Source organism: Oncorhynchus mykiss, chromosome 9 (assembly GCF_057628025.1).
Source record: "Oncorhynchus mykiss isolate SJ-2025 chromosome 9, ASM5762802v1, whole genome shotgun sequence".
Classification (NCBI taxonomy): Eukaryota; Metazoa; Chordata; class Actinopteri; order Salmoniformes; family Salmonidae; genus Oncorhynchus; species Oncorhynchus mykiss.
In genome coordinates this window covers 48,009,024-48,019,898 of record NC_143030.1, presented here as the reverse complement: position 1 = coordinate 48,019,898, position 10,875 = coordinate 48,009,024, and the positions used below count along the sequence as shown (strand labels likewise).

The following is a 10,875-nucleotide window of genomic DNA, read 5'->3' as shown; positions in this document are numbered from 1 at the left end:
CTAGTAAGTTATTGATAAACCTTAGCATAGCAAAAGGTGCGACTGTCACTCCGGTCAATCAGACCATGTTGGTGTTGGTCCAATGTCACTGTACCGTAGGCTGACTTTTCACCATTGATGAACAGCCTTTCCGTTGCTCCTCTTTGAAGAAACGTATACAAAACTTCAGACAGGAAAGTAACCTATTTTTTCAATTATTTGAAATTGATTCTCTCTCTGTCTCGCTCTCTCTCTGCACTGCGGTCACCAGCTGGCTTGTGCTAACAGCAGCCCTCTCCCACTCGGTCTCCAGCTGAGAGCCATTTCACAATTTATTTGCATGTAATTATGGGCTATGAGGTTCCAATATTAGCACTGTCAAGAACAATTTGACCTGACATTCTTCACTGGGCCAACTCCCCGCTGTTTTTAGCAAACAAAACTCCCCCCTCCGTCCCCCTCTCTCGCTTCCTCCCTCGCCTCAGTAAGTTCCCTCTTCCCACCATCCGGTAGCAGCACCGGCTCTCGCGGGCTGGTCGGAGAAAAAAAAACACACTCTGGCGAAATCATTAAAGGCTGCCGTTTAATTTGGTGGAGGCGGCGGAGTGGAGAGGCGAGAGGCGGGGGAGGGAGCAAAAGGGGGAAGGAGAAGTGGAGAGGGGTGCAATGGAGGAAAGCTTACCTTGTTCCTGGCGTTCCTGAATCTATCCCGGTTCCATCGCTGTCATATTACCCGGAGAGGGAGAGCGGATTGCTGCTACGCCTCCTCTGCGATGTGAGCCCCATAGAAAGCATTAACCTTTGGTTAGTGAGGGGCCTTGTAACACTTTGGAGTGGTTAGGAAGCGCTGACGGGTTTCTCCTGTACCACGGCTTCACTCTACTAAGCCAAGGCACACACATACAGAGCAGTTAGCAGTGCAGGCGAGAAATATCCACGTTCAAAATAAAATAAAAACATGGCAAACCAAAGCAAAGGATGAATATTGACGACGCTACAGTATCACACTGATGTGGTTTTAGTGGTAGCTCATTTACATAATAAAAACATATGGGCATTCTCGGTATGAGTGAGCCTAGAATGTTAATATTTGTTGCTTACTGCATACATTTTTATTAAAGAGTACATACTAAATAGTATGTAGTAATTAGTCCACAGTATGTAGTTTTAGTACGTTGTAGGCAAGACTGATTCCGGCCACGGCCCATGTCACAGTGTGTGGTAGGAAGTGTGTTGCAGATCACTGAGGGTTAAAGGAGCCATATGGCCAGTGTTTCCCATAGCTAAACGTGTTGTGGTAAAATGACAGCTTGTTTGGTTACACGTTAATCGCTGTCATCTGCGCCTGGCTTGTCCCTGCCCAGTTCCTGTCACTGTCAATCAAACGCCTAATTTGAATCAATTAATGACTTCCAACGGAGCACCCTTCCTCCCTCCATTTCTCCCTCTATCGCTATCTCCTCCTCCCTTTCCCAGCCCCAGTCTCAGCCCAAGCCTCAGCCTCAGCTCCAGCCTCAGCTCTACCCTCAGCCCCAGCCCCAGCCTCAGCCTCAGCCCCAGCCCTAGCCTCAGCCCTAGCCTCAGCTCCAGCCTCAGCCCCAGCTCAGCCCCAGCCTCAGCTCCAGCCTTAGCCCCAACCTCAGCCCCAGCCTCAGCTCCAGCCTCAGCCTCAGCCTCAGCTCAAGCCTCAGCTCCACCCTCAGACCCATCCCCAGCCTCAGCCCCAACCTCAGCCCCAGTCTCATCTCCAGCCTCAGCCCCAGCCTAAGCGCCAGCCTCAGCCCCAACCTTAGCCCCAGCCCCAGCCTAAGCTCCAGCCTCAGTTCCAACCTAAGCCCCAGGCTCAGCCTCAGCTCCAGCCTCAGCCTCAGCTCCAGCCTCAGCCCCAGCTCCAGCCTCAGCCCCAGCCTCAGCCTCAGGACCAGCCCCAGCCTCAGTCCCAGCCTCAGTCCCAGCCTCAGTCCCAGCCCCAGCCCCAGCCTCAGGTCCAGATCCAGCCTCAGCCCCATCCCCAGCCTCAGCCCCAGCCCCAGCCTCATCCTCAGCCCCAGCCTCAGTCCCAGCCCCAGCCTCAGCCTCATCCTCAGCCCCAGCCCCATCCTCAGTCCCAGCCCCATCCTCAGCCCCATCCTCAGGTCCAGATCCAGCCTCAGTCCCATCCCCAGCCTCAGCCTCAGCCTCATCCTCAGCCCCAGCCTCAGTCCCAGCCCCAGCCCCAGCCTCAGCCTCAGCCTCAGCCTCATCCTCAGCCCCAGCTCCATCCTCAGCCCCAGCCTCAGCCTCATCCTCAGCCCCAGCCCCAGCCTCAGCCCAGCCTCAGCCTCATCCTCAGCCCCAGCCTCAGCCCCAACCCCAGCCCCAACCTCAGCCCCAGCCCCAGCCTCAGTCCCAGCCTCATCCTCAGCTCCAGCCTCAGCTCTACCCTCAGCCCCAGTCCCAGCCTCAGCCTCAGCCTCAGCCCCAACCTCAGCCCCAGCCTCAGCTCCAGCCTCAGCCCCAGCTCAGCCCGAGCCTCAGCTCCAGCCTTAGCCCCAACCTCAGCCCCAGCCTCAGCTCCAGCCTCAGCCTCAGCCTCAGCTCAAGCATCAGCTCCACTCTCAGACCCAGCCCCAGCCTCAGCCCCAACCTCAGCCCCTGCCTCAGCTCCAGCCTCAGCCCCAGCCTAAGCTCCAGCCTCAGCCCCAACCGTAGCCCCAGACCCAGCCTAAGCTCCAGCCTCAGCCCCAACCTCAGCCCCAGCCTCAGCCTCAGCTCCAGCCTCAGCCTCAGCTCCAGCCTCAGCCCCAGCTCCAGCCTCAGCCCCAGCTCCAGCCTCAGTCCCAGCCTCAGTCCCAGCCTCAGCCCCAGCCCCAGGTCCAGATCCAGCCTCAGCTCCATCCCCAGCCTCAGCCCCAGCCCCAGCCTCAGCCTCATCCTCAGCCCCAGCCTCAGTCCCAGCCCCAGTCTCAGCCTCATCCTCAGCCCCAGCCCCATCCTCAGTCCCAGCCCCATCCTCAGCCCCAGCCTCAGGTCCAGATCCAGCCTCAGTCCCATCCCCAGCCTCAGCCCCAGCCCCAGCCTCAGCCTCATCCTCAGCCTCAGCCCCAGCCCCAGCCTCAGGTCCAGATCCAGCCTCAGCCCCATCCCCAGCCTCAGCCCCAGCCCCAGCCTCAGCCTCAGCCCCAGCCCCAGCCTCAGCCTCATCCTCAGCCCCAGCCTCAGTCCCAGCCCCAGCCTCAGCCTCATCCTCAGCCTCAGCCTCATCCTCAGCCCCAGCCCCATCCTCAGTCCCAGCCCCATCCTCAGCCCCAGCCTCAGCCTCAGCCTCAGCCCCAGCCTCAGTCCCAGCCTCAGCCTCATCCTCAGCCCCAGCCCCAGCCTCAGCCCAGCCTCAGCCTCATCCTCAGCCCCAGCCTCAGCCCCAACCTCAGCCCCAGCCCCAGCCTCAGTCCCAGCCTCAGCCCCAGTCTCAGCTCCAGCTCTAGCTCCTACCCTTCAAAATTCTTCCCATCGTTTGTTGTATTTTTGGCCGACGCCGCTTTTCACTTTCAATTAATGTGCTGTGGCCAATTAAGGCACTGACATGCGACCGGGTGCCCCAATCAGCACTGTCATCTGCTCCCTGCCACCCTGCCACCACCCTTGGGTCTGACAGAGCGATGGATAGAGAGATGGATGGAGAGAGAGAAAGAACTAGAGAGAGCACAAGAAGGGGGAAATTGTGAGAGAGGCAGGATAGAGAGGACATAAAGAAATGGAGAGAGATAGACAGAGAGAGGGAGAGTGAGTTAGAGAGGGAGATAAAGAGTGAGAGATAGAGGGAGAGAGGTCCCGTCCTGTTGGCTGCTCAGAGATGCTAATTACCCAGCTCTGTCTCCACGGTGACAAAACCTGCTAATTGTATTTATACATTGGCTTTTACTTTGAAATAGACACTTAGTGACTAGACCCAGACTACCCACCTTGATGGGGGACTGGGCTACAGTATTAGAATAGGGGTGTTAACTTGTAACTGGGTTGCAGTATATATTAGAGTTGTGCAGTTTTTGGAGACACCCATTTTATTATTTTCTATCTTTCATGCCACGGACCTCTTCTTTGCAGATTTTACATTTCAATATTTTAATAGAATTTCCAACTGTACGGTGCTGAAAATGTTATATTTTTTCAGTGCGCGAACAGACTTTCACCTGGTGGCCGTGGCTGATTCTCCTAAATAGCAAATAGTAGCTACTTCATTTACATTACAATTGAATACAGCAATGTAATCTGAGGTCACTATTATCTGTCTCTTGAATTGGCATGCGATTACATCAGATATGCCAAAATGATCTATTTTTCAATAGCAGCATTGCTCGACGAATACATTTGTTTTTCATTTGGGGTTGATTTGTTTGCGTACAACTCAGGCTTCATGACATTGAAATCTTCTTTTTTTCAATGATGGGGGAGTTGGGATTTCAGGATTATTGCCTTTGACAATGAACCCATCTGCTTGCCGTAGAATGGCATAAGCTGATCTTGTAATTACTGATGATTGCATCAGATATTCACAATTCAATACTGTCATGCTTCTTAATTAGCTGTTTTCATCTCTGCTTCATATAGTTGCACCGGTCGCTGACTTCATTTCCATATAGGCGACATACTCTACATTTATGCTACGTTAATGAGATATCAACCTACATTGAAAAGCCTTCAACAAGTAACTCAGTATGAGGGTTGGCAATGGGAGTCATTCTGTGGCCATACAGATAACCTGGTGACATTTGGAGGGCTCAACCTTTGTTCAACCTACAACCAACATATCAACATTGTAAAAGGCTACAACCTACACTGAGAAGCCTTCGACAAAGAACTCAAACCATCATAAGCTGGTATCACGGTTGGAGATCTGGTGGTGAGTGGGAGATGTCATTCTGTAGACTTGAACCTGGTGACATTTGGAGTTGTCCGTCTTTGTTCCACCTACAACTAACATAATATCAACCTACATTGAAAAGCCTGGCAAAAGACTCTAGCTAACCCCCATAAGCTGGCATCAGGGTTGAAGATCTAATGTCGAGTGGGAGACATTCTGTGGCTTTCAGATAACCTGGTGACATTTGGAAGGCTCAATCCTTCCCACTCTGCGCCCGAACCCTCTACCTGCCGACCACTGAGGGGCATGAAGGCACCATTCGGGGGTGTTTGAGTCAGGGTGAGAGGAGAGGCTTATCCAGTCTCCTCCAGAATGTGTGTGTGTGTGTGTGTGTGTGTGTGTGTGTGTGTGTGTGTGTGTGTGTGTGTGCATGCTGGTGTGTATTTGGAGCATGGAGTGGGCTGATGGCACTGAGGTTGGCTACAGACAGACAGAAGGTCCTATCAGCTCGGCAGGCAGGCAGGCCCGCAGGCCTACACAGCAGTCCTACAGGGGCCTTTGTTACTCATCCCTCCTCCATCCATCCCTTTCTCTCTCTATCTTTCTCGCCCCTCTTTCCTCCTACACCACTCACCACTCCTTTCCATCATCAGACCTGTGCTGTGAGAGGGAGAGGGAGAGGGGAGGAGGGAGGGAAAGAGAGGGAGGGAAAGAGAGGGAAAGAGGGAGGAAGAGATATGGGCCAGGTGGAGTGGTTTTTGGTTGTGTGGGGATGTCGTGGTCTTTAGTGCACAGTGTGATCTATACTCCCACGTGTGGTTTATTAAGACAGCGTTTCGTACCTTGCCAGTTTACAGTGTCTCTCTGTAGGTGGACTCCTGCTATGAAGCCTTACTCTGGGTAATGTAGTCTGTCGTATTGTTTTGAAGAGGGGAACTTTATTCACAATGACAAAGATAAATATTCACGATATTGCAGTACAGGTAATGAACACGTTCAAATGCCAGAGGATTGCAGGCAGAGTAGAAAGAGATACTAATTGTTGAATTATTATCAATCAACCTTGAAATGTGTACATGCAGTATTTAGACATTCCGTCGTATAAGTTATGAGGACACGGCTTGACAGCGCATCATACTGAAACCAGCATCGTGTTCATTCCAGATGAAATAGGACATCTCATTACAATGCAAATAGTATGTATCAGTTCCAGTCGTGTGAGACTACCACTCTATTTTGGGGGGCTATTAGAAAGAGAAGGCCATTAAATTGGTTCTGTCTCCGCCTCCGTAGCATTTCCACTTCGCTCCAGCTGAGAAAAAAACTGCCGCAACCGGGTCTGTCTGTTTCGGTGCCGGAAACCCAACAAACAGCGAGCTCTCGTCGAACAGTCACACAGAGACAAAAAATATAATTTAACAGTTCAGGAAATTAGGATTGCATGAAAGGCGGCTTTTTTGTGTTGCAAACGTGCTATTTATTTATCTGAAAGGATGCACATTGTATCAATTTACACTTCTCCGTTTACACGGCCGGAGGCTAGGGGGCTCAGAAGTTGAGAGAATTAATTACTTGTTTTATTATTATTTATAAAGTAATCTATCTGGTGTGTGTGTGTGTGTGTGTGTGTGTGAGAGACAGACAGACAGAGAGTGGGAGGCAGGGAATGCCCTGAGGCAGTGTCCTTTAAACTAGGTCCTGGCTTACATTATCTCCCCTTCCAGAACTGGCACAGACAGCAGACAAATGAAAACTGAGCTAGTAAAGGGGATGTTTCCCAAAATGAGAGAGGGTGAGCGAGGGGGGGGGAGGAGGAGGAGGATGAAGGGGTAAGTAAGGGGGAGGGAAATAGAAGTGAGAAGGGTGAGGAGGGTTGAGAGGGTTGGAGAGCCACGGAGAGGAGCACATTGTTAAGAGAAGAGGGAAAGTTAAGTGTGTTTTTCGACCAGGGGGTATTTTTGCACCACTTCAGAGAAGCTTTGTCCCCCTCTCCCCCCTCCCTTCCTTTCTCTCTCCCCTTCTATCTCTCTCTCCCCTTCTCCCTCTCTCTGGCCTGATCGTGGTCTTTGAGTTGGAGAGTAGAGAGCCTGGGGATATTGTTTGTCAGCCTGGGTTGATTGGCAAACGTTCCCTGCTTCCTCCCAGCAGTCCTATCAGATACTAAGAGGTTACACTCAAACATGTGGAAAGAATATAGATTTTTACTTAGTGACGGTGGTAGTGGAAGTGCAGGAAATAATAGATTACAACGGCAACCCATGGCCGAGGTCTGGACCTCACTGTGCCTACACTCCCCTCCACCAACCATCTCTGTCTCCACACACACACACACACACACACACACACACACACACACACACACACACACACACACACACACACACACACACACACACACACACACACACACACACACATACACACACGCATGGAATGAACACAGGCAGTGTGGCTAGGGTCACAGCAGATCGTGTCGCTACACTGTGTGGCTTCCACAACTGTAGAGAGAGCCAGTCACTCACATCCCAGAGACAGCCTTCCGTTGACTGCAGTGCTGGAAGAGGCTGGAGAGACCGAGCCGACAATATCTCACAACATCTCTCCATGAGTCTCACATAAAGGCTTCGGTTATAGCTCTTGCTGCACTCTCCAAATATTCCCCTACGAGATTTAATTGACGTCAATAAGGTTATGCTAAATATGAAGATTTGAATAATTTGGGCTTTCAGCGCCACAATGGGCTCACCATGGTGACAGAACGCTTACCCGCTGCCCTGAATAGAGGTGTCAGGCCCCCTTACCTCATCCCCCTTGTCCCCCACACGGAGGCTTTGACACCTCCCGGGTCGCCTCTACCCCACGTAGGGCTCTAAATCGCCTTCCTGGGGAGACTCAAGCCCCTTAAACGCTCCTCAGACACACACTAATGCCCTCACCGGGCGCTGGGGGAAATTCTGTCAAATGAAGGAGAAAATAACGGCCTGGGTCGGGCAGAAGAATGAGGATTGAGGATTACAGGTACTTTACTAAAATAGTTCTTAACGTTTCGTTACGATGTGTCCATCTTGAAAAACGAATATAATGTAAAATGGAGAATTTCATACTTTGCCATCATTAATGACTTTTTCCTCTCTCCAGAAAGACTAAAAACTACGAGATAAAACATGTATATCGGCCTATAAATACACTATAACACCATTAAAAGAATTACCCCTTTTTTAAAAGGAGGGTGACCTGACTGTTGAGGAAGTGTGCGTGGAATGTGGCGTGAATTCTAATTGGAACCACTAGATTTAGCATGGAGCTGATAGCATTGCGTTTAATTTAAGGGACAGATAAGAGAAGAGTGGAGGAGAATGGAACCGCAATGAAGCGCCTGTTAAGTCCCTGTCTCTGCCCTCCAGCCGCTTGCCTATCCTAGACCCCCTCGCAGAGTCCCCTGTCCCCTACTCAGTTCCCTACACCCTACTCAGTTCCCTACACCCTACTCAGTTCCCTACACCCTACTCAGCACATAATGTATTGAGAACCATGTGCTTCTTAGAGATTGGGAGAGCGCTTCTATTGGAATTTTAGTACTTCAGCATAACATTTGTTTACAGGTTTCCTCATGGTTCTCTTTGAAGTCATGTTCTCAGAACATTAAGAAAACGTTCCATAAAAACTACAAGAACACATTAGTAACGTTCATAGAACGTTCTAAGAATGTAATTTAAAAACATGCATTCCGTCCTCTATCTTGCATGATTAATGCCTAAGAAAATACATTTCCTTGTCCTATCTGTGCTTGGAGTTCAAAAAAGTTAACCCAGCCTCACGGGTGGCGCAGTGGTTAAGGGCGCTGTACTGCAGCGCCAGCTGTGCCATCATAGTCCCTGGGTTCGCGCCCAGGCTCTGTCGTAACCGGCCGCGACCGGGAGGTCCGTGGGGCGACGCACAATTGGCCTAGCGTCGTCCGGGTTAGGGAGGGCTTGTTCGGTAGGGATGTCCTTGTCTCATCGCGCACCAGCGACTCCTGTGGCGGGCCGGGCGCAGTGTGTGTTAACCAAGGTTGCCAGGTGCATGGTGTATCCTCCGACACATTGGTGCGGCTGGCTTCCGGGTTGGATGTGCGCTGTGTTAAGAAGCAGTGCGGCTGGTTGGGTTGTGTATCGGAGGACGCATGACTTTCAACCTTCATCTCTCCCGAGCCCGTACGGGAGTTGTAGCGATGAGACAAGATAGTAGCTACTACAACAATTGAATACCACGAAATTGGGGAGAAAAAGGGGTAAAAAAAAAAGTTAACCCAAGCTAAGCTAGCAGTGTTATTAAAAGTGTTATTGTTTTCAGAGCGATATTTAATTACCTTCAAATAACCTAGAATTTCCCTTCTCAGAACAGGAAAACTTTCAGGGAACCATAGTAAAACATTCTCAGAACCTCCCTGCAATCTAAAAATGTATGTTCCCAGAATAGGTGAAATGTTCACTTCTTTTTCTCAGAACGTTTAGAAAACGTTCTGTTTTACCGGTCAGGAAACACATGGCTTCGTTCCCAGAACCAATGACATGGTAAAAATCTGTCGTTCTGCACCTGAGCAAGGCAGTTAACCCACTGTTCCCCGGGCACCGAAGACGTGGAAGTCGATTGTGGCAGCCCCCCGCACCTCTCTGATTCAGAGGGGTTGGGTTAAATGCGGGAGACACATTTCAGTTGAATGCATTCAGTTGTACAACTGGCTAGGTATCCCCCTTTCCATTTCCCTTTCTAATGGAAAACCAAAAATATACGTTCCCACAACATCCAATGAATCAAATGTGCTAGCTGGGTATGTAGTGTACCCTTGTCCCCTTACACCCTACATGTAGTGCAACCTTGTTCCCTACACCTACGGTGTGTACCATTGTCTCTTATGTCTCTTATGTTATGTACCCCTCTCCCCTACACCATATGCACTTGTTTGTGCACACGTAAATGCATGAAAGTGTGAGTGTCTGTGTGTGCACTTTGAAGGGCTGATACATCTGTCCTGGTCTTGGTACAGTAGCTGGTGAACTCACCCTCCTTCAGGGACCTCCTGTGGCCCTTATTTAAAACAGACAGGTTCTGGGTTGGGCTGAGGCTGCATGTGGGCTTGATTGTGTGGCCCGCTCTATTACTGGCTAATTGGTTTAGCAGCAGGAGTGTAAAGGAGCCAAAGGGCACTAGAGCGTAGCAGAGACTCAACAGGAACCTGATGTTGTAGCTAGAGGAGGCTCAGAGTGTGTGTGTGTGTTTATTTTGTATTGTGTGCCTTTCCCTCCATTTATCCATGCACTTCTCCCCATTCCCATCTTAGCTTGTCGACATACTCTAATGTCAAGTTTAGTTCAAACAGCTGGGTTGTTATGTGTGTGTGTGTGTGTGTGTGTGTGTGTGTGTGTGTGTGTGTGTGTGTGTGTGTGTGTGTGTGTGTGTGTGTGTGTGTGTGTTCTACCCCTCATCATGTTTGGCACATTGAAAACAAATATTCTGATCTCCAGTACACTTGTTTGGTTCTACTGAACTGTACATTCTTATTACACCAGAGTGTTTCATAATCCCGATCCCCAATAAACAGGTCGTTTCTCTCAGCCCGCTGACCCTTGCATTCTTACTTTCATTGTGATGATCACCATGTTCCTTATATACTATACTACTTTTATAGGGTGCCGTTTCAGAATGTCTTTTCATGACACCAAACCAGGCAGCACTGGAAGTTTGGCATGTCATCACCTACAGTGTGTTATCTGTGCCGATCAAAGCTGAAGGAAGACATAGCTGCTGTGTCTGTCTGCTGAAGTCTCCAGAGGCGTCTAATGGAGACTCCTTAGGATCTTATTTAAACAGTGTGAATCATTCATGAGCTCTGGGAGACAGAGCTGCTCTGGGAGAGCTGCAGGGGCTACTACAGATTAGGAGGGCTCCCCAAGCGCTTGTTGTGGAGCAGGCCCCGGGACGAGAGGTGTCTGCCTCTGCCAAGAACACCCCCCCATCTTTATCTTCATCTCTACATCTCTTTCTCTGCCCACCCTCCACTTGCTAGTGTCAAAAGG

General features: G+C 50.5%; 1 protein-coding gene across 2 annotated transcripts in view; it reads left to right on the top strand.

Moving 5' to 3' along the window:
* The window catches only part of LOC110532152 (paired box protein Pax-7), a 67,506-nt gene that overhangs the window by 50,168 nt on the left and 6,463 nt on the right, over positions 1-10,875 (top strand). The gene's annotated exons all lie outside the window — the stretch shown is intronic.